Genomic DNA, 24,301 nt, shown 5'->3' with positions numbered 1-24,301 from the left:
ATTGTTAGATTCAGATGCTGGGGCTGTGTTTCAGCAACATGTGTGCATACAGGGCGTAAAGTCAACAGGATTCAATTTTGCTAATTATCTCCCGATTTGCGTTTACACCACACGGGCACAAACTGGGATCAGTTGAGACGCGCCACTACAACCAAATCAATCAGACTTAAAGCCTCATTCAGATAAACAAAACAGGAACATAGATGCCGTCTCACAGTCGCAGAAAAGCTGGAGGGAAAATAGATGTTGGACCGCCTCCAAATCTCCTCACTAGAGACACGGGACCCATCTGCTGAGCTTTGCATCTGAACTTTAACTACCATTCAAAATCCATCTCCACAGAGATCAATTCACAAAGCAAACAGATGGACCCCTGCTTCCCTGGGCCTCTGTGTTATTTGTTTAATAAATTTAATTAATATCCAACTACAGTGGATTGTTCCCAGAATAGTGTGTGTCTCTCTGAAGCTACACGATGACTGATTTCCCATAAAAGCCTGGGTAACAGTGTCCTCAGGTCATCTCCCCATTCAAAGTGCCACGTGTTTATATAGCTTCAAATACATTCATCACCACACAACTCAATTCTAACTTGGGGCTTTTCTTTTATGTCTTGCAAAAAATGCACCTCTAGCCCACTCAAGTGAACTTCTTTATCTCAATGCATATTTCTAAAGTTGTGTTAGGAACTCCTATTCTGTCATTTCCACTCTCAGCGACATTGCTAACAACCCTTCTGGAGTTTACAGGTTAATGAGTAATGCACCCCTTTAGCCCTTAAGGCATCTGGCTGGCTTTCAGCAGACTTGATAATTAGGCCCTTTGATTTTAATATTAAGGATGTTCATTTCATTATTTTACTTCACAAAAAGATGTCAATTCTACATTGGCAAAATGAAAGGTGATACAGAGATCACATGCAATCTATTCCTGATAATTCTAAGTCATAAATAAAATTGATTTGTCCAAAAGATTGAATTAAGCAATATAAATAACACACCAAACTTGTCAAGATAGTGGTAAAATAAAGTTGAATGATTAGATCGTTGGAATTATTGTCAATCACAGTATATAAATCTACCTTTGAAGTCTTGAAAAATTCTTCTAAAAATGGGCCCGATTTATATGTTGGGTTTAAAATGTGAACTGTTGGTGCTGGTGTAGGCAGTCACCAATTTGAAATGTGAAAAAAGACTTAACACCAGTAATTCAAATTAATTCTAAAAGGACACCTTTAATCACAGGCAAAATGTTTTTAAACCATCAAATTCATTGTCTTTGGCCTCTGGTGCACAGAGTTCATCAAATTCATTTTGAGTCACTTTAACAATGGCAAGACTGTAAGAATCCCACTCTGGATCAGATTTGCCACTTTCAGTTTCAGAATCATCCCTCCACAACAAATTATCTTTCTCTCTCTCCATTGAATTGGATATTTCACATTTTTTGAACAATCTCATGATGGTTTGTGCATTAATAGTATCTCATGATTTGATGCGATACCACACTAAACATCAAGTGGGGTAACACGCATATTTCCACAACTATTTCCACTCTGTGTGAACACTTTTTCTTCATCAACCATCCACCTATTCCATTCGCACGAACATGATCCTTCAATGGCTTGTTGAGGTGCGCATCCAAAGGTTGAATTCTGCATGTTGGAACCCCCTGGTATAACTAAGTTGGGTGTTTTTACTTTGCAGACAAATCTTGATCTCACCAGTTATTTGGGATCTGAACATGTTCCACACTAATAAGCTGCATTCTTTGTGTAGGCTGCCAGGACGCCTATTCAACACATCATCAATCACAACTTCATCCTCATCCATCCAAACGTTGTCATGGGCATGCACAAAATCTTCCGCAGGAAGCTTGATCTTCAGCATGGTTCTACGCTTGAAAATTATCATAGGCTTTAATTTTGTTCTGTCTGCCCTGCAGGCTCGTAACACTGTGAATCTTGACTTCTCTTGACTTGTGGTTTTTACTAGAACTGTTTTTGAACCTTTCTACTCCACTATTCAGTTGCTGGGCACATCGAACTTCATTGAATTGCATCCATATTGCCGATGTAACATTATGGGCATTTGTGTTTTTGTTGCTGTCTGATGATGAATCGCTGGAAACTGGCAATTTTGGCATTGAGGTCTTTTGCTCGTCTTTGAGTGATCTTGGTCTTCTGCTGCAACACCAGACAGTTTTTATCCCTCAGATAGCTACACCAACTAGCAGTCTGAAATCTTTGCTGGACTCGGTGTTTGATTTGGCCCACTTAAGTGTATGTACACACAATGCATTTCTGGTGATGATGTAACCATTCTGACAATTTTCGAGGACACATTCCAATACGTGCTTCTCAAAATCAGGCCAGTGGCTGGTCCTTGTTCTCCTGGCAAATTTGATCGTGGGCACCTTCTTCAGGGCAGATTCCTTCTTCTTCCATTCTCGCAACAGTTTTTCATTAATAACAACTTCCTTCGCTGCAGCACAGTTATTTGGCGAGTTAGTAAATGTTGTGACTTTTAGATGGAAACCAGCTTTGTACTTCATTCTTTTTGCCGGAAAACCCTTTCTGTTCATCATTCGCCATGTGCAGTCTGCTTTGTCTTAGACTCCAACGCATCTTCTTGTATTGCCTGCTTGATCCCATGCACTGACTTATAAGGTGAGTAAGACATGCATTTCTGAGGTAAAAAATTGAGGTCAACTCCTAATATGAGTGCAGCATTTCTTAGTAGAAAAGGGGGCGTCGACTTATATGTGAAGTGTAGGGCTAAACATGAACTTTAGCACCAAAAAAATAGGGTTGTCTTATATGTCCGGTTGATTTATATGTCACCATCTACAGTAATTTTGACCCAAGAGTAGATTTTACATATGGAGCGTTGAGAAGAGCAGTATTGTCAACTGAAACATTTTATTAACTAAAGTACTGCTCTAATTAGAAAGTTAAACAACACCAGCTTGCAATCTCACGATTTTACAGGAGTGCTTTCAAAACAAAATTTGACATCAAGTCTCATAAAGAGATATTAAGATGGGTGACCGAAGGCTTGGTCAAACAGGAAGGTTATGAGGAGGAACTTAAAGGAGGGGAGAGGTACAGATGCAAAGATGTTTAAGGAGGAAACTGCAGACCTAAGGATCTAGGCAGTTGAAGGCAGGGAGCAAAGAAAATCATTATAGAAATATAACAAAAGGACAGGATGCATGACTTTAAAATGAGGATTGAATTATCTGCTTACCCTGATCCCATAATTCTGATTCAAAAACTCCCTGAAGAATACACTTGGCCTTATTCCTATATTCCTTGGTCAAAGGGGTAAGTTTGAAAGTATGTCTTGTAGGAGGAATGAGAGGTGGAGACGTTTAGGGAAGAAATTCCAGAGCTCGGGGCCTAGGAGGCTGAAGGCACAATGGTAGAGTAATTTAAACCAAGAATGGGCAGGAAAAATGCAATAGGAAAAGGCAGAGTCTGATCATGTAAGAGTTTGACTTTAAGTGGCCTTTCTGTAAAACAGTAAAAAGCTGATCAAATTACAAATACAGGCATTATGGGATAAGACTTCCTGACAGTATCATGACTACTTAATGAATTCATATAAAATTCCCACGTGCGCTATTGTAAGACAGATTCACTTTAAATAGGCTAAAAATTATATAAAAGCATTTACTAGGTGCACACATTCATAAGGGGGCACTAAATATATCCCATTTTCACTTGAGAAAATTCTGACGCCTCCCAAATACAGGAGAGGCTATCACAAATATACAACACCTGTCAGAAATTCAGTTCAAATCATTAAGATGTTGTTGTAAAACACTCCGGAGAAAAGACATTTCATGATATTTTTGCAACATTTATTTCCTAAGATTGTAAGATGCTGGGCTTCCCAGTGGTGAATGAAATGCCTTATGATCACCAAAATCCAATCGTTCACTTAAGTTAATCGCCAGCCAAATTAGATAATTACCTAATAATGGAACACTCTGCTACAGAAACCAAAACATATTCTCCCAACCCTCCCTCTCTCAATCCCAACTTCTGCTTAGAATCATTTCAGCTGCCAATTTACAACAGTAAATACTCTCCACAGGCTTCAATTATTCCCAAATTAGGGATCAAGATTGCCCTGAGCCACCATTATAGTTACAGGCTCTTCCGGGGGTGGGGGGGGGGGACTTTAAGATCCTTCTATCAATGTAATCCAAGTTATAGTTATTGAACAGTCTTATGGCACTGCACACAAATTGGCTGCCACATCTCTTACATTACAAGAGTTACTACACTTCAAAAGTACTTCATTGGCTGAAAAAGGCTTTGGGTCTTCCTGAGGTTGTGAAAGGTGCTATATAACTACAAATCTCCCTGTTCTTTTATTAATTATTTTTCAAAAAAGCCACTAGTTAGCAATTTGAAGATTACAACCTCATGTCAGATTGTTGATGGTGGCCATTAGTGTGTTTGGCAGCATTGTCTGAATCCCTAGCTTAGATTATTGGTTTATAATTAATCTCTGATCCGTTATTGCCTGTACAAAATGCATTGTGGCCCAGTTCTCTGGAGCAATAGTGACACATGCATCCTAAATATCTTTTCCACAGGTCATAATCACCTGTCAATCGACACAGAAATGTTTTAAAAATCCTGAATTTTTTTTGGAAACCTAGTATTTTGTCAGTCTACCTTTTGTTCCAGTACAGTTAATTATAATAGTCTCCTGCTCCCCTCAATTATAGCTTTATAATTATCACCTCAAAGTAAAAACAAATTGAATATATATTTGAAAAATTCCAACTTTTTCAAGATTTTTTGTTTGACCTAAAACGGGAACCTCCAGAATGTTTTGCAGAAATAGCACATCTGTCAATCACAGGGAGACTCGGGGTAGTGTGAACGACATAGCTGGTGGGATTTAAACTTTGGCTTTACTGCCACTGGCTGGCCCTCACCAAAAAGACATGTCTGGGACTTTTTTATCATAGGAGATAGGGAAGTAGAATGAATTGCATGGTATCCAGTCCAATCTCAATTCCAGCATAGCTGAGCCTCTGCAGCTTTTGAAAAACTCTGGACAGAAGGGAGAGCTCTGTCTCACTGACAAGACATATTTATTAGCCTGGGGGTCATGCTTTACTGGATTGGATCCAAAGCTCGAGTGTTAGTGTACTCTCCCGTGAATAGTACGACAGTTACAATGTTCACTGAAAAGTAATGACCTGCTTTTGCATTTTATAAGGTGCTCCTCACAGTAATCCGCATTGTATATCAATTACCTCATCTAGCAGAAGAAGCCACATGGTCAATCCTGATTACATCACATAATTTGCTTTATTCCAATCTAGCTGCTGAGACAGTTTTTACTGAAGGTGTGGAGGATATACAGAGTTCGGAACACAGCAATAGGTTGAGGATTGCAGCTTTGCAACTCATAAGGATTTAATTAGAACCTGACCCTGCTTCTGCTGTCACCCTTGTCCTATCATCCTTCATAAGTGGTCTCAGGGAACAGGGCAGTAAGTGAGCAGAGATGAGGTGTCATTAATGCTGGAACATCCTAAATTAGGTTTAAGTTACCATTAAGCCAATTACCCTTGTGTGACTCATTTGTTTTCATGTCAACCAAATTGCTAATTCAATTAGCCATACAGAAACCAGCAACACCATTCCACATCCACACCACCCCCCCCCCCGACCGACCACCACCGCAATCCCTGCTCCCCCCGCACCCCGCCACGCATCCACACATGAGAATAAAACCTTACCCAGGTAAATTACACAAATTACAAATGTTCAATTGGGACTTAAATCAAAAGGCAGCAAGTTCAGAAATTGTACATAAATCCTTTCTCCTTCTCATTCTCAACACTAATCCTCCCCATCTGCAACCAATAAATCTAATATGAATTGTGCCAGGATTGCATATCTGTTCCATTATTATAATCGCTTACATATGATGTCTATTGCTGAGACTGGTAACAGTCCAAATAACAGTTATTTAACTCCCCTGATTGCTCCAACCAACTCCCAGGTTAATTATTTTGCATGATTACCTTCAAAACATTGGCACTGGATGGGCATTGTGACTACATTTGTAGAGAGGTGCTGGATTTTATAGAGTCAAAACAGGGGGAATTTTCCTTGTGGTTGCTCAACCTCAAATCATTCTATCCCCCAGCAGGCTACCTGCTGGTGGGGTATAGCACTGTTTCGCATGGCGGATTGAGGGTGGAAGCTCTATATTTGGCAGTGTCTGAGTACCCTTTGTATAAGCATGACCATAACCAGGAATAATGGGTCTGAAATTTAATTTGAGTAGGAATGCAAAATGGATGGTATCACATCTGCTACCTGTTACATGTCCCATTGACATGGAATTGAATATGGGCAGGTTCACAACTGGTTGTGGATGCAATACCACCAGTTTTGTGACCACATCCAAGACTGGTTTCACCAAGGAGTCTTCGGGTCAGTGGATTGAAACAAACTGAAAACAGAAAAAACAAGTGAAGAGGGCATTCAGTAGACCACATGCCTCTGCCATGCTGTGTTAACTCAAAATTATTATAATTATGCAACTCTTCCTTGAGGCTTTTCCCTGCCTGTTTGATGCTTCATAACCACAAAACTGAAAAAAAAAAGAAATCTTTTTATTTAGCGCTTACATCTTACTTCTGACTTCAGGCCAATCCATATCCAACAACCTGCTCAAAAAACTCTGGTCGCATTTTGATAGCTAAGACATTCCACAACATTCTAAAACAATCAACAACACTCAAAATCAAACAACCCATGACATTCTAAAGAAAAAGTAAATTCACCCCATCTCCCAGTGTTAATGGCTCCTTTAAAAAATTCCAGGATCTGGATCCCAATCCACATCTTTGCCAAAAACTAATTAGTTTCTCCCTGGGTACCCTACCTGTGTATCAAGTTTTGCGGAGGTCTGTCCATTAGTTTTTGAGGTATATTATTTACAGTAAAACAGACTAACAAACAGGGGTGTAAACATTACCTTTGCCCATCTTCAGTGATGGAGCTAAATATGATTGCAAAGGCAAGGCAAGTGAGCATCACTGCAAAGGTCATGCAAACAGCAAAAAGTCACAACTGCACAGCAATCAGCCTTTTGGCAGCTGAGGAATATCAGAACCATAGAAAAATTACAGCACAGAAAGAGGCCATTCAGTCTATCGTGTCTGCGTTAGCCAAAAAATAAAAAAAAACTAGCTGCCCATTTTAATCTCACACTCCAGCACCTGGTCCATAGCCTTGCAGGTTACAGCACTTTAGGTGAAGATCCAGGTACCTTTTAAGTGAGTTTCTGCCTCCACCACCAAAATAGGCAGTGAATTCCAAACATCCACCACCCTCTGGGTGAAGAAGTTTTTCCTCATGTCCCCTCTAATCCTTCTACCAATCACTTTAATTCTGTGCCCCCTGGTAATTGACCTCTCTGCTAGGGTAATCCTCTTCAGGCAGCGCTTTGTTCTTGGGATTCAGGAAAGGCTGCCCAGTTATTATCTGCTGTTCACTGCCTGAAGGTGGAGGAGGATTGCTTTCTAATGATTGTTTTTTCACAACTGAGTGACTTTCTAGAGAGTATTAAGAGTCAATTGCCTTGTGAAGAGCTAGAGTAGCAGGTAGACCAGACCAAGGTAGGGTGGCAGATTCCCTTCCCCTATAGGACTTTACTGAGCCAATTGGGTTTTAATGACAATCTGGCAACTTTCATGATCATGTTTCTCTTTTCCTCCTATGGTGCCAGCCTACAAATTACCAGAGTTGTACTTGGTTTCACAATTTGGCCGGGATTGAACTTAACAAAATCAATTTGAATTTATATAGCAACTTTATCATAGTGCAGCAACCCAAGGCACATCGCGGGAGTGATTATCAAACAAAATTTAGCACCATGCCATATAAGGAAATATTAGGATAGGTGACCAAAAGTTTGATCAAATAGCTGGATTTTAAGGAGTGTCTTAAAGGAGGAGAGCGTGGGTTATAGAGGTCAAGAGGTTTAGAGAGGGAGCTTAGCGCCCTCAGACAGCTGAAGGCACCTTTGGGTTGCTAATTCAGCACCATAAACCATTATATTTATGAAAGATAATGCAATATTAAGGAAATCATTAGCATTTAAAGCAACTGTTTTACTTTTGCTGAAGTTTCTCTTGATAATTTATAGGTAGGTTAGGTTCAATGAGAATTTTGACTGTAAATACAATGATCACTGAAATATGTTCAGGGGCCACATTTCTGAAACAGTTGAATGCTAACAATAAATGACCCCGCTTGTTTTATAAGCAGCTGTAACTTGACGCGCCCATTCACATATAACTTGTGGGTATCCATTATAAATAGTGCGCGATTGTCCAGGCATTAGTTTCAGTCAAAATTATCCCTTCCTGTTCTAAAAAGAGCGAACACCATTTTAATTTCCAGTAAACATTTCCAATGCTAGCCGGATATTCCCTTGAGTACAGAAGATTAAGAGTGATCTAGCTGAGAGGCTTAAAATGATTAATGAGAGAGACTACTTCCTCTGGTGGATGAGTCAAGAACAAGGGGCATAAACTTAAAATTAAAGAATGGTGTCAGGAAACACCTCTTCACAAAAAGGGTAGTGAAAATCTTGAACTCTCTACCCTGAAAAGCTGTTGAGGCAGGAAGTCAATTGAAAATTTCAAAGTAGAGATTAGAATTTTGTTAGACAAGGTGTTAAAGGTTATAGATCCAAGGCAGGTAAATGGAGTGAATATAGATACAGATCAACTATGATTTAATTGAATGGCTGAATGGGCTTGAGGGGCCGAATGGCCCCCTCCTGTTCCCATGTTCCATTTTTGTCACATAATGCAGAACCAAAAGTCAAATTTTGGTAATTATCAGAGTTTAGGTGATAACGAGACACACAAAAGGGAACAGTGAAAACTTGAGTTGGAATGTTCCGTTGCGAGACATATAGCAAATTAACAGGATGACCTCAGATCCAAAGTATACTTCAGTCTTTCAGTATTTGAAATATTCCTCTATTAACTGGAAATGCAGTCTTTGACAAAATGTTTGCAAGAAAACAGTGTCTTCAGTTAAACAATGTTTTCCATCAGCATTTCTCATCATCTTATCATAATGGCCCATCATCCATGACAATTTAAAAAAAAACATTCTCATATGTCAGCATCGCTGCCAATGCTGCCATTATTACTCACCCCTAGTTGCCCTCTAGATTGCAAGCTTTCTCCTTGGACTGCTGCGGTCAATGTGGTGAAAGTTCCTTCCACAACACCGTCAAGTAGGTAAGTCCACAATTTTGACCCAATGACAATGACCAACTGTCAACCTATGTGCAAGTCAATGATATGTGACTTGGAGTTAATGTTGTTCCCATGCACTTCCGCAGTCCTTACAAGTGGTGGAGGTCACAAGTTTGGGAGTTGCTACCTAAAAAGCCTTGGCGAGCTGTTCTCTTGCCTCCAGTAGATTGTACACATTGCAGCCATGATGCAACTGGATGTCAAGGTAGTGGATGAAGTTCTGATCAAGCCGAAAGCATTCTATTGGACTGTGTAGAGTTTCTTAAAAGTTATTGGAGCTGCACTCATCCAAGCTAATGGAGAGTATTCTATTAAGTTACTGACTTGTGGCTTGTAAATGGCTTTGGGGAGTCAAGAGGTGAGTTATGTGCTGCAGAAAGCCCAGCCACTAGCCTACTTGTGTCGTCAGGGCATTTTTGTGGCTGATTCAGTTAAGTTTCTGGTCAATGGTGATCCCCTACAATGTTGATAGTGGGAAATTCAGAGATGACAATGCCATTGAACGTCAAGGGAAGTGGCTATGGTCTGTCATGTTGTAGATGGTCATTGCCTGGAATTTATGAACCATGTCCAATATGGCATGCCTGGCTATTCACCTTTGAGTCTATAGTTGAGACCATTCATTCATGGACCATTCATGCTTCTTGCCCTTCCCTTTCTCCTTTCCCCCAGACTCCATCCTAGTCTCAAGTTTGCATCCCACTCTAGTTTCTCTGCCATTTCCACTAATGCCCTCTTTGAGTTAAGGTCATTTACAAGACCCACGTGATGCTTTTTTGACTGTATTGACATACTTAAATTTCCTTCCCAGTCACCATGCTAGCTAATATTAAATATTTACTTTGGTTGGGTTCTGCCCCCATCCCGTTCAATAACATCATCAACTGCCTCCTCGGAAAAAAAGATCTGTCCCTGCAACCTAACAGCCTATTCTCATCCAATCCGATCGCAACCTCCTTATCTACATGTGTTCCCTTGGTAACAACATCCAAAAACATGCGTTCAGCTTCTACCTGTACACAGATGATACCTAGTTCTAGCTATGTACCGTCTCTGTTGTCAAACTGCTTGTTTGTCATCCAGTCTTATATGAGCCACAATTTTCTCCAGCTGAGCATTGGAAAGCCAATGCTTCCTTGCCTTCATCTTCAACCCCCATCTTAAACTCCATTTCCTTACCACTCGTTCCACCAGCCTCCTCACCACTGTATCAATCTCAGCCAGACTATTCACAGCCTTCATGTCCAAGTTGACCCCAATATTAATTTCTATTCCCAGATTCTTCCCCATCATTAAGGCCACTTCCATGACATTGCTCACCTCCCCAATCTGTCTCATCAACCAGCTGCTCAAACCTTCATCCAAGGCTTTGTCACCTCCAGAATCTACTATTCTAAACTATATTTAAAAAGGCAAAATGACAATCTAATGATCTACAAGCTGGTCAGCCTAACCTCCATTGTAGGGAAAGAACTGCAGGGTGTCCTGTAGGTAAGGATGACGAATATCCTAGTATAATGCAGAACTATAAGAGGCAGGCATGGTGTTATGGTAGGAAGATCATGCCTAACGAATCTTTTGGAGCTCAATGATGAAAATTATATAAGAAAAATACTTGTAGTGAGGGGAAACTCAATGGCGATTGTTTATTTAGATTTCAGTCAAGCTTCTGGTAAAATGAAGGATATGGGATTAATCTACAACATTGAAGAACACACCAGAAATGGCTGTGCCATTGAATTAAACCATGGCTGACCTGCGCCTCAACTCCACTTATCCCCTTTTGCTGCATATCACTTCATACCCTTACCCAAGACAAATCAATGCATCTCCATCTGGAAAGTTCCAGCTGTCCCCAGTATCTACCGAATTTTAGAAGAGAGAGTTCCAGATTTTTAAAGTGGGAGAGACTACCAGAAACTGATTTCTCAAATTCAGGAGAACCTGGATAAATTGGGAAGCATGTGGGTGCTGTTATTTGGGTGGATGGTTTGTTGGGTATTCTGTTGGGTGTGCTGGCCCTGGTTTCAAAACATATACCTTTTGAGTCAGGCCCTAACAGAAAGAAAAACTGAAACCTCAGCTTTGTAGGGAAACTGAAACTGAAAATGTCAGATTTCTGGGAAAACTAAAACTGGTTGAAACCAGATGAAAGACAAAGAGTCATCCAAGCTCACATAACCCAGTGGTGCAATGCAGACAGGCTGCAGAAAATGAAGGCTGGATCCAGGAGCTGGCAATAGGCAAATACAAGGTTGCTGCAGCTATTTCTGTTACTTAAAGCAATTGACTGACCAGATTCAGCCATACAGTGCACAGGGCTGCCACTGAGAGTTCAGATAAAGGTAATACTGGTAGTTCCACACCATCCATTCTGTCATGAGCAGAGCTGACGAGATTCGGAAGAAGTGCGCCATTTTGTTGAAGACTACACCCGTGGCACCCAGGTTGATTGGGAACTGCAGTTGGATGAAAATCAGTGGCTAAATCATTGCAGAAAAGGGGCTGGAATTCTATCTGAAGAAGTTGAGAGCTTTGAAGAAAATTGTGGCTGAAATTTTTGCTATATATGCTGAGTGGACTGCCTGGTAAATCCATGAGACCTATCTTCATTGTAACTGCTATTTACAATTTGTATTGATCATGATTTACTGGTTAACTCAACATTTAATCTATATTAATTTTGTACATGATGTCCTGAAGTGTTACTCATGCATTTGTTGCTCACAGACAAAAATCTTCAGCATATCACAAAAAGAATTAAAAATAAAATACTTTATCCTTGCATTATTTATATTTTACTCACTTTCCACATCAGCTTGCTTTTCCAAAAATTCTTCTCTAATAACTATCTTGTGGCCCTCAAAATCGCTGGATGTAGTTAGCTCCTCTCATCTTTCATCTATTGCTTCAAATTGTGTTTACTTGTGGCAAATTGCATTTATCTTTGTGCTTAATAGACTCTGTTTATATTTTCAAATTATGTATTTACTCCTTAACAGATTAAAATGCAATTCAATTAGTTTTTTTAATTAAAGTAATTAATATGCCTACTGTACTATTTTATTTTCTTTTTATATAAGGGTTAGAGTGAAGTAGGTGGTGATGCATATTTGAGTTAGACTGGAGATCGACACTGTGGTACAGAATGGGGGGTGGCACGGATGGTGGTCCAGGGGTGAAGTCACTTCATTAGAGGCTCAAAAAGGGTGGGATAGGTGCTTATGAGAAGCAAGGATAAGGTGAATAAAGGTAAGGGTGGTCCGTAACCCAGGACATCATAACCAGGGAGTATAAAGCATCTTGGTTGAAAGTGGTTTGGTGAAGTGTGTCGTTTGATGTTCCTTAACAGGGAGAGGAAGCAGGGAAATCTAGGGTCTGGATCCATATGAAAGCTTCTGGGAGTTGAACTCCAGAGACCTGAGCACAAAATTACAGGCTGACGCTCCAGTGTGGTACCAAGGGAGTGCTGAATTTTTGGAGGTGCAGTCTTTTGGATGAGACATTAAACCGAGACCAGCAAAGTACAGATAATCAAACACTCAACCAATGAGGACAAAGAAAAACACAGCTCAACTTGGAGAGATGTGGTTAGTTAAAGATCATAGTGTCGATGACAGGCAGACAAACATCATTGTAAAATTAGTCGTAACCGAGCTTGTGGCAGTACCTAGCAACCTGTGCAGAACTGATTGCTCATAAAGCATATTCCACTACATATTGTAGTGGTAAGGACAAGCCAGGGAGTGGATACATAAACAGAATGTGACAAGTGGGAAACTAAACCACACAAGAGAATACCAATGTCGCTGGGACCTGCTGAAGGAACATTAGCCATTATCTGTATCTCTTACCAGCAAAAGGAATTTTATTGCAATGATCTGATAAAGTCAGTCACACAGCACCACCAGCAGGAGATAGTCTGAAATACAAAAGGAAAGAGAAACATCTGATTAATAGGACGAAAAAGAAAGACTCTCGCTTAATAGTATCTTTCACAACTTCACTATGTCCCAAAGTGCTTTACATACAATTAAGCATTTTTGAAATTCACCACTGTTGTATGTAGGAAATGCGGCAGCCAATTTGCACACAGCAAGCTCTCCTGAACTGCAATGTGAAATTGACCAGATACTCTGTATTTTCAGTGGCGCTGACTGAGGGATTATTAACTGAGTCACAAGAGAGAATTCCCCTACTCTTCTTCAACATAACACCATTGCATCTTTTACGTGCACCCAAGAGGGCAGACAGAGCCTCAAGTTTAACACCATATCTGAAAGATGACGCATCTGCCTGTGCAGTATTTCCTCAGCAATGCGCTGGAATTCGCTTTGATTTTTATGCTCAAGTCCCTGGATTGACACTTGAACCTTTTTGGTCTCTCAGGAAATCAAGGGATATGGGGAGCTGGCAGGAAGATCAGCCATAACCGTATTAAGGTGGAGCAGGCAGTATGGTCTACTCCTGCTCCTAATTCTTATGTTCTCACTCAACAATCTTTTGACTCAGGGGGAAAGTGCTACCCACTGAGCCATGGCTGATACAGACAAGCCACTGATTGGCACTGGACAAAAGGAATGAAGAATCCCAAAAAAACATGTATGCAAAATGCAGCAAACAGGAATGTAATTTATAACTTAGAACAAATTATTTAGAGCATTTTTTTTGTGTGTCGTTGGACTATGGGTGTTGCTGGTAAGACAACTATTTATTGCCCGTCCCTTGTTTCTCCCGATATGTGGTGGTGGTGATGGCAGTGGTGAGCCTTCTTATTGAATACTACAGTCCATGGAGTATAGGTACACCCAGAGTGCTGTTAGGGATGGAGTTCCAGAATTTTAGCAACAGTGAAGAAAAGGCAATATAGCTCTAAGGCAGGATGGTGTGTAGCTTGGAGTTGGTGGGAGGGTGGGTGGGGAGGGGCACTCTAATGTGACAGCATTCCCAAAGACTTGCTGCTCCTAGGTGGTGGAGGATGCAGTCTTTGGATGTGCCACCAAAGAAGCTTTGGTAATTTGGAGTGCGTCGTGCAGATGCTGCACACTGCTGTCACTGTGGTGGAGGGAGTGGATATTTAAAGTGGTGGATGGGCTGTTAATTGAACTGACTGTTTTGTCCTGGATGGCGTAGATCTTCTCGAGCGTTTTTGTAGCTGCACTCATCCATGCATGAGGAGAGTAGTCTATCACACTGCTGACTTGTGCCCTGTAAATGGTGGAGAGGCTTTGGGGAGTCAGGAGGTGAATTCCTAGCCTCTAACCTGCTCTTTGGAGTTGGTATTCACATGGTTGGTCCAGTTAAGCTTCTAATCAATGGTAACCCCAGGATGCTGATAGTGGGGGAACTCAATGCATTGAGTGCTAAAAGAAGGGTGGTTAGACTCTCTCTTGTTGGCGATGATCATTGTCTAGCACTTTTGTAGCACTTGCCACTTATCAGTCTAAGCCTGAATGTTGTTCAGAGCTTCATGTATGCAGGAATGAAACTGAACATTGTGCAGTCGTCAGCAAACATCCCCACTTCTGACTTTATGGTGGAACAAAGTTAAGAAAATAAGCCTAGGGCACTGCCCTGAGGAACTCCTGCAGCCTAAACCTAAATATTGTCTTGATAATCTCAAGATGCCAATCAAGTAAACTTAATAAAACTATTGGTTTGTATTGATTGATTGATCACTACCTCAGCTCTTTCTCTTTTCAAGATGGTAGACATTCCAATCACCTATCACCACTGTGCTCACCATCCTACATTAGCTTACAGTCCAACAATACCTCAAATTTAAAGTTTGCATCCTTGTGTTCAAATCTCTCCATAACCTTTTGTCTCCCTAACTCTGTGATCTGCTGCAGCCTGACATTCCACCAAGAACTCTGTATTCCTTCAATGGCCTTTTGCACATCCCTGATTTCCTTTGCCCCCACCATTGCTGCTGGCCTTGCCTCCAGATGCCAAGTCTCGAATCTCTGAAATTCCCTCCCTAAATCTCTCTGACTGCATCTCCTTCTCCTGTTTTAAGATGCTCCTTAAAACCTACCTCTTTGATCAAGCTTATAATCACTTGTTCTAATAACATATTATATGGCTTGGTGTCAAATTTGTTTGATAATGCTCCTGCAAAGCACCTGGTTTGACTATGTTAAATGTGCGATATAAATACCAAGTTGGTATTGAGTTTATTTGCTGGATATCTGTTTTAAAGGAGAATGCAACATATTGTATTTTTTTACAGTAATTTCTTCCATCTGCAGTCCATTGAAGTTGTATGCAGGCATTAGCCAGGATCAACAGAGGATAATGGGATAGAAGGTGCTAGCATACTGCCTTTATTACCAGCAGGTTACCCATAGTAGAGCATGGTCAGTCTAATGATGCACTGTTTTGTAATGACAGAAATGTTACACCATGCAATGTGCAATATGTTATCCTGCTAAGATGCAGCCATGTCACTCTGGGGCCACAAGGTCAGGCTGTTAGCTCAGGTCATTCAGGATTTAATTGCTATTTGTTTGGGGGACTTCAGAGATTGGAATGTGCTCATCAGTTTCAGGCTGGAGTTCAAAAACAGCCGGCATTTCAAGATTGTTTTGCATCTGTTGTAAGGGTGGGTGAGCTGCTATTGAAGATAGAGTTGATTTGCAGACACTTTTTGGGTGAAAACATTAAGTTTATTTACAATGTACTCAGCAGCTACTACACATGTGCTTTCAACTCCAACTCTATCTCTAAAGTGACTGCTGAGGCAGTCTGTGCTACTATCCTATTGGTTACTACAGATCATGTGATCTTCCTTAACAGCTATTATTCTTAAAGGAGCATTACACACTAAATAAAACCATAATTATTACATTCGTCTCCCTTTAACTCAACTATACATACTATATTTACAAAAACATATTTTTCAAGGAAGCATAATAATTAGACTGGATAAGGAATTTACAGGTTCAGTTTTTCAGGTCGTCTCCTGGTACATGCGGAATGTTGCAGTTCCACAATTTCAGATTCTTTGTCAGGAACCTCTTTGTCCAGAGTTGCCTGAACATCAGGTGCTTCAGTGGGCACTTGCAGTTCTGTATCCTCAAATCTTACAGGAACATCAGACATATCAGTCCTGGGCTGTGTATCCTCAACAGGAAATGAAGATCCGGTCATGTTCACTGGTGGAACAAAATCTTCCTTAAATTGTTCACATGTTTACAGATGACCCGGCCTTCCACCTCCACATGGTAAGACAGAGGTCCAATCATCGCACTTATTTCACCCAGTAACTACTTTGGTCCTTCCTGAAGTTTTTCATGTATACTAGCTCTCCCACAATAAATTTCCTCTCACGACTATGCCAATCGTGTCTAGTTTTCTGGCTTCCCCGACTCCTTTCCACCTGAAAATGCGGCATTATTAAGCTCAATCTCATCCTGAGACGGCATTTCAAAAATAACTCTGCAGGTGTGACACCTGTTGTTGTGTGAAGGGTAGTCCTATAATGGAAAAGAAAGCGTGCTAGCTTGGTTGCTAAGGAATCACCAGTTAGCTTTTTCATGCCTGCCTTGAATGTTTGAACTGTCCTTTTGGCCAGTCTGTTTGAGGAAGGGTGATACGGTGCAATTTTCACATGAGTGATACCATTGAGGCTGATAAACCATTGAAACTCAGCACTCGCAAATGCTATGCCATTATCGGAAACGACTATTTCTGGTCGTCCGTTAATGGCAATACTTTGATGTAGTTTCTCAATCGTAGCAGCTGACGTTGGTAACTTCACCTCATATACATCCAACCATTTTGAATGGACATCAACAATGAGCAGAAACATTGTTCCCAGGAAAGGTCCAATGTAGTCAACATGTAACTGCACCCAGGGTCTACCTGGCCACTTACATTGGTGTAATGGAGCTGTCACTGGCAACTTTTGCAGTTACTGACATTGCACACACTGCTTTACTAAACTCTCTATTTTGCCATCCATCCCAGGCACCATAAATAGCTGTATGCTATGATCTTCATTCGGGAAATTCCTGGATGGACACTGCGTAGTTCAATTAAAAGTGGCTCCCTTCCCTTTGGATGTACTATCACTTGTGCTCCCCACAAAAGATGCCATCCTGGCTGGTTATTTAATGTCCTCTGTTGCAGTACGGTTTCATTTCATCAGATACGGACTCCTGTGATCAATCAAGCAGCACTTGTTCTTGTACTTGAGATATGACTGGGTCCTGACTTGTCCAATCTCTGATCTGTCAAACGCATGATGGCGAAGAATCTAAGAAGTTTAACAGTAAAACAATTTTCTCTGGAGCTGAGACACACTCATTTTCTTGTAAAGGCAAATGATTAAGGGCACTGATGTTTGCGATTTGATTGCCAGGCCAATGTACATATTCATGTACTGCCAGTATTAAAGCCCATTGTTGTATTCTTGCTGAGGCTATGGGTGGTATTGACTTGTCCTTACTAAACAATTCTAGCAATAGCTTGTGGTCTGAAATGATTGTAAAATGGTGTGTGTGTATGGACTGGTGAAATTTCTTGACACCAAAGATGATGGACAGGCCTTCTTTTTCTGTTTGTGAGTATCCCTTTTCCGTTGTGGTGAGCGTTCTTGATACATAACCTATTGGCCATCGTCCAACTGATAAAAGAGCACTGCTCCCACTCCGTAGGGAGATGCATCACATGTCAGCACCAATTCTTTCATCTGGTCGTAATGCACGAATGGATTGGATGAGAACAACAATTGCTTCACCTTTATGAAAGCTTCTTTCTGGAACGCCTCCCAAGACCAACATTGTTTTTTTTTGAGTAGAGAATGCCGGGATGGGGGGCAAGAACTGTAGACAAATTGGTTAGGAACCGTCCATAATAGTTGATCATTCCTAGGAATGATTTGAGCTCTGAGGCCTTCTTTGGCACAGGTGCCTCTCTTATGGCTCTCTTCAACCAGGTGGAGGCCTTGTGAGACCCAAATAGATTACCTCCCTTGCTTGGAACGTGCACTTTTTGTTTTTAAAGACTCACTCCAGCATGCTAAAAATATTTTAAGACTTCTTCGAAGTTTGCCAAATGCTCGTTTTCGGTGAATCCTGTCACCAATACATCGTCTAAATAGACTACAACCTGGGGCAGTCCCTGCAGTAAACTTTCCATTATTCTCTGAAAGATGGCACAAGCGGAGGAGACACTGAAAGACAATTCTGTCTATTGGTACAACCCTTTATGGATATTAATTGTGACAAATTCTGGGGGGGCATTATCCAACTCTAGTTATTGATAAGCATGACTCATGTCAAGTTTCGTGTACATTGTCTCTCCTATCAGCTTAGTATACAGGTCTTAGATTTTTGGAATGGGGTGCCTGTCTAGCTTAGCCACTTTGTTAACCATCAATTCATAGTCTCCACAAATTTGGAGTCTTTGGTCGGGCTTAAGGACGGGGACTATGGGTGCTGCCCATTCTGAGAACTGAACAGATTGTATAACACCCGGTTTCTCTAGTCTGTTCAGTTCAGTGTTGACTCTTTCTCGTAGTGCGTATGGCACCAGTCTTGCCTTCATGAAGTGAGGGCTTGCTTCCAGATTCACATGAATCTTTGCCTGCAGGCCCTGGATTTTCCCAAGTTCTTCCTTGAAGATGGTGGCATATTTTTAAAGTAGCTCTGGTAGCCCTCAACTGAAAATACTCAGCCCATTCTAACTAATCTCCTTTAACCAATTTTGTCCCAGGAGGCTTGGCCCTTCACCTATTACCACCATCAAGGGTGGTTTTACCAATTGGCTTCCATAATGGACAATTACTCTGCTTACACCTTTTACTTGTCTTCACCCGTATATGTTTTAAGTTTGGCAGCTGTTTCTTCTAAACTTAATTGATGTTCATCATTATTCAAATATCCGAAGGTATGTTCCCCAATTACTGTAGTGGAAGCTCTCGTGTCCACTTCCATTCTAATAGGTTTGCCATTTACTTTCACTGTGACAAATATTGGTTCTGTCTTTCCAATTTTCAGCTTAAACAATGAGTAAATGTCTGAATTCGTTGTTTCAGGCTCTTCTACATTGTAGATTTCATTGGGCTTCTTTTGGTTACAAGTTTGCTTGAATATTTCCTTGCATTGTCTCATCATATGTCCATTTTTGTGACAATAGCAGCATTTGCTTTTTTAAAACTGCCAATCACTAAAAGACTGCTTAATTCCACCTCTATTAAAATTATTCTTCAATTTCGCTGCTAAGTTATTTTTCTTTATTCTTCAGCTAGTGGGGGCTGTTTCCCACTTCTCGGCAGAGTCTTGCATTTTGTGCCCTTTTAAGCTGGGGGTTACTGCCCGCTGTGGAGGACGGCGCCATTTTGCGTGCCATGTATTGGTTTTGAATCTCTTACTGCGCCTTCCTTGGCCAGCGCTATCTCTAGCACCTTCTTGAAATCTAGATTCACATTGGACAATAATATTTTCTGAATAGAGTCCTCTTTGACACCACACACTAAACAATCTCTGAGCATATTATTCAGAGTTGTAGTGAACTCACAATGTTCCATTATAATTTGCCACATAGCATGCAATTGTCTCACCTGGAGTTCTGTTTTGCAAATTAAACCTGAGCCTCTGCATCGTGACTGAGGGCTTTGGTTGAAAATGACCTTTCACGAGGTCTACTAATTGATTGAAATTCTTTGAATCTGGGGCACTGGGTGCCCTCAAACTTCGAATCAGACTGTATGTTTTGCTCCCACAAGTACCCAAGAGGATCGCTCACCTCTTCTCTTCCCCCATAATCTCGGTCTCTTGAAAAAAGAAAATGAGGCATTCTATGTATTGAGACCAATACATAGTTGACTGGTTCAAAAGGATAATTTCTCCCAAATTGTGGCATTTTAAGAGGGTAACTTCTTCACTTCTAACGGAGCTTGCCACTTACAGTCACTGGGGAGGTACAGTGCCGATTTCTTTTTAACTTGATTTTTTCTGTTCAATCCAATTTTATCCTCATCGCCAGTTTGTTGTGAGGGTGTCCGAGTTGCTACTATTGATGATAGAGTTGATCTTCAGACACTTCTTGGGTGGAAACATTAAGGGCTGAATATTATGCTCAGCATGTGGATGTGCCCAACACACCCAAGCATAAAATGGCTCATGATGACATCGGACAAGGGTCCCAATGTCATTGCCCAGTCTCATGATATTTCGTTCGACGGGTGCATGCTGGAGTTGGCTGTGTGCCCATCAACAATTGAAAGGCTATTAAGGCCATTCAGAAGCTAATTAAATTCAAATTTATGCTGCCTGTCCAATCTAATGGTTGGTGGTCAGGTGAAAAGGCCAAGCGGCCTTTATGTTTTTTAGGAAACCTCATCCACGGGCAGGATGAGGTTTCCTAAAAAAAAAATCGAATAAAAATGTTATTTTTGAATTAGAAACATGTCCCAGCTCATGAGACGGAGTCACATGAGGGGGCATGTTTTTATGACAATTTTATTTTCTTTTTTTTTAAACAGTGCTCTCCCTCCATCCCCCGCCCACATAGGCAGCGCCGAACACTGCCGCTCGCGTTCCACGCTGGGCGGGCTTTAATTGGCCCACCCTCGTGACGTCACAGTGCGGAGCCGTTCACCAGCGGCTGTTGGCTTCCCGACTGCCCTTGCCCACACCCACCGAGCGCCCCCGCCAGAGGCAAAATTCTGCCCTAAGTTTATTTACAATGTACTTAGCAGCTACTACATGTGTGCTTTCAACTCCAACCCTATCTTGACACTGACTGCTGAGGTAGCCTGTGCTACTCTCCTATTGGTTACTGCAGATCAAGTGATCTTCTTTAACAAGTATTATTTTTAAAGGTACATTACACACTAAATAAAACCATAATTATACAGCACCCTAACATTGTGTGATGCCCAGAGTGTGAGATCTTTAATATATTAGGGACCGAAAGCCACTAACCTCAATGACAATTGGAGACCTTATAAATTAAACATAAATTGCACTCACATCTATAGCTTAAATCATAAGCAAAAATAAAAAATAAATGCTGATACACAAATGCAAATCGTACCTTATTCTTTGGCCAAACACAATGAAAGATTTAGCTCTTGCTGTTAACTATATTCTCCATCTTCCCGTGTTCACTAATTGGTAAAAGATAACCAGCACAGAGGAAAGTTAACCTAACTAGTGTGTTAGATCAAAACGGAAAACATAGCTCTGAAGATTGGAAATCCTATGCCATTAGTCAAATCACCTGCTTCAACCCACAGTAGCTACAGTTTGGAGAGACAATTGAATCGAGAACTTAAGGCTGCCTATCTTTCAGCCAACATGACTGTATTTCTATGAAGTATTTGTTGTGAGTAGGATCTGAGGGTCATTTCACTCCACATCGTGATAACAGAACGTCGGCCAACAGGAACCCACCCAGTACAGACCCCACCGCTTAACAAGGCCGTACTCTTATGAATGTGATTTGCCCACCATGATGACTGGTATAACATGGTAGCGTACGATATAATTTAAAATCACACAATTCACAAGTAAAATCCTCTAAAACAGTGGCTCTCAAACTTTTTTGACCCCTTTTCAAGTGGCTTAGCATCCACAACCACCCCAACCATCAAAATTATAGTACCCATAATACCTCACCTCTGAGTCGCTATGTTCAGAGTTCAAATCCCGCTCCAGGGCTTGGGCACAAAAACCAAGGCGCTCCAGTGCAGTACAAAGAGGGTGCAACACTGTCTTTCCGGTGACATGTTTAACCAAGGCCCCATCTACCTGCTTGGGTGGATGTAAAAGATATGGCAATATTTTGAAGAAGCAGGAAAGTATTTGTCCCTCAGTTAAAACATTACAGAAACAGATTATCTGGTCATTATTGTGTTGCTGTTTGTGGGAGTTTGCTGTGCACATGTTGGCTGCTGCATTTCCTACATTACAAAAAAATACTTAATTGGCTGAAAATGTTGTGAGACATCTGGTGGTCATGAAAAGTGCAATATAAATACAAGTCTTTCTTTCTTTATACCTGGGCAAATTGGAGTTTGGTGCCCTTTCTTTGAGTTTAAGTAGTATTTAAAACACATCCCTCTCTTGAACAAGCCTGGACTCACCTGCCACTCGCCACCAGCCTTGGTAATTATGGATCTACCTGGCAATCTTTCTCCCTCCAAGGTGAGGCATTCAACCCACTCTGCTCTTGCCTCTCAACTCATACTCAGCCCGTTTGTGGCCACCACTCATTTTCATATCACTTGGCTATTTTGCAGATCCCCAGGGAAGTCTCTATGGACCCCAGTTTGAGAAACACTGCCCTAAAAACCCTGAACTCTGCTGCTTCCTCATCCTAATGTACCTCCGAGCCATGTAGCATTTATGCTGGTACTGTACAGACAATACTTCAGTTATATGGAGAGACCAGAGAAGCTGGGATTGTCCTTCTTAGGCAGGATAAGGGAAGATTTGATAGAGGTATTCAAAATTATGAGGGGCTTTGATAAGGTTTGATGGTGAGAAACTGTGTTCACTGGTAAGAGGGTTGGTAACTAGAGGACAAAGAATTAAGATAATTGGCAAAAAAAAATCCAGGGTGAAATGTCTCTCAACTGTTTGTAAAAGATTCTAGGCATTATTCGTAAAAGAGCAGGGCAGCTCTGGCCAGTATTTATACCTCAACCAACATCTACGAGAAATGGGTTATCTGATCATTTAACTCATTGCTGTTTGTGAGGCCTTGCGGTGTGTAAAATGGTTGTCATATTTCCCCACACTACAATAGTGATTACACTTCAGAAAGTACCTCATTGGCTGTGAAGCAATTTGGCATATCCTGAGGTTACGAAAGGTGCTACATAAATGCGAGCTCTTTCTTTCTTTATATGTACTTCAAGCTCATCCAAAGCTAGTTGAGTCTTTTTTTTAATTCTTTCACAGGATGTGAGCATTGCTGGCTGGGCCAGTATTTATTTCCCAACCCTAATTCCCCTTGAGAAGGTGGTGGTGAACCCCTTCTTGAACCACTGCAGTCCATGTGGTGCAGGTACATCCACAGCGCTGTTGGGGATGGAAAGGGAAATCTATCAAAATTTTGATAGTTTAACTCATGGAGCTCTGTAAACCTTCGCTTCTGCAATACTTTATGAGACAGATGTAATGGGATGAATTGAGGCATAAAAATCCACTTGATAGTATCCAGACCACAGAATGATAGACCTGTCTTCGCCTGTCTTCTGGAATCTAATTGTGGTAAAGTTTTCCTGCTTTGTTCCCTATCACTTCTGCTAAGAACCTACTGTAAGTTAACTAATGGTGGGCAAGTGCTTGGCATAATTGGCATTTCTCCATCAACAGTTCCTTCAATATTAGCAAAAAAACAGAATTAGCTGTCCTGTCCAGTAGGCAGACTGAAGATATGGTCCATGGCTGGCAAGGATGGAAGAGTCTAATCATCTGCCCTTGACATTCAGTAGCATTAACATCGTCAAATCTCCCACCATCAACATCCTGGGGTTCAGTGTAGACCAGAAACTTAACTGGACCTGCTATATAAATACTGTGGCTACAACAACAGGTCAGAGGCTAGGAATTCTACATGAGTAACCCCCTGAATCCCCAAGCCTGTCCACCGTCTACAAGACACAAGTCAGGAGTGTGATGGAATACTCCCCACATGCCTGGTTGAATGCGGCTTCAACAACACTCAAGAAGCTTGACATCATACAGGACAAAACAGCCTACTTGACTCGCACCCTATTCACCCTAATTAAAAACATGTATCGCTGTTCCTTCGTCCCACTTGGTCAAAATCCTGGAACTCCCTTCCTATCAACACTGTGGGAGTACCTTCACCACACAGGTTGCAGCCATTCAAGAAAGTGGCTCACCACCTTCTCAAGGTTGATTATGGTTGGGCAATAAATGCTGGCCTAGTCAGAAACGTCCACATCCCATGAATGAATAAATTTAAAAAAGGGTCGAGGCAGATTGTCAGAATTGGA

The 24,301-nt window shown here is 41.2% G+C and overlaps 1 protein-coding gene across 5 annotated transcripts in view; it reads right to left on the bottom strand.

Annotated features, from left to right (window-relative positions):
- LOC121283147 overlaps positions 1-24,301 on the bottom strand; it is a 135,605-nt gene that overhangs the window by 97,445 nt on the left and 13,859 nt on the right. For 3 of the 5 annotated variants that reach the window (XM_041197306.1, XM_041197302.1, XM_041197307.1), the window contains exon 2: positions 13,176-13,243. The gene's annotated coding sequence lies outside the window, so the exon portion shown is untranslated. Of the gene's footprint in view, positions 1-13,175; positions 13,244-21,950; positions 22,086-24,301 lie in introns of all 5 variants that reach the window. The other 2 variants (XM_041197303.1, XM_041197305.1) reach the window with 2 other exon arrangements.

Source organism: Carcharodon carcharias, chromosome 10, assembly GCF_017639515.1.
Source record: "Carcharodon carcharias isolate sCarCar2 chromosome 10, sCarCar2.pri, whole genome shotgun sequence".
Classification (NCBI taxonomy): domain Eukaryota; kingdom Metazoa; phylum Chordata; class Chondrichthyes; order Lamniformes; family Lamnidae; genus Carcharodon; species Carcharodon carcharias.
Note: the sequence above shows the minus strand (reverse complement) of the source record. Positions and strands in the feature narration are given on the sequence as shown.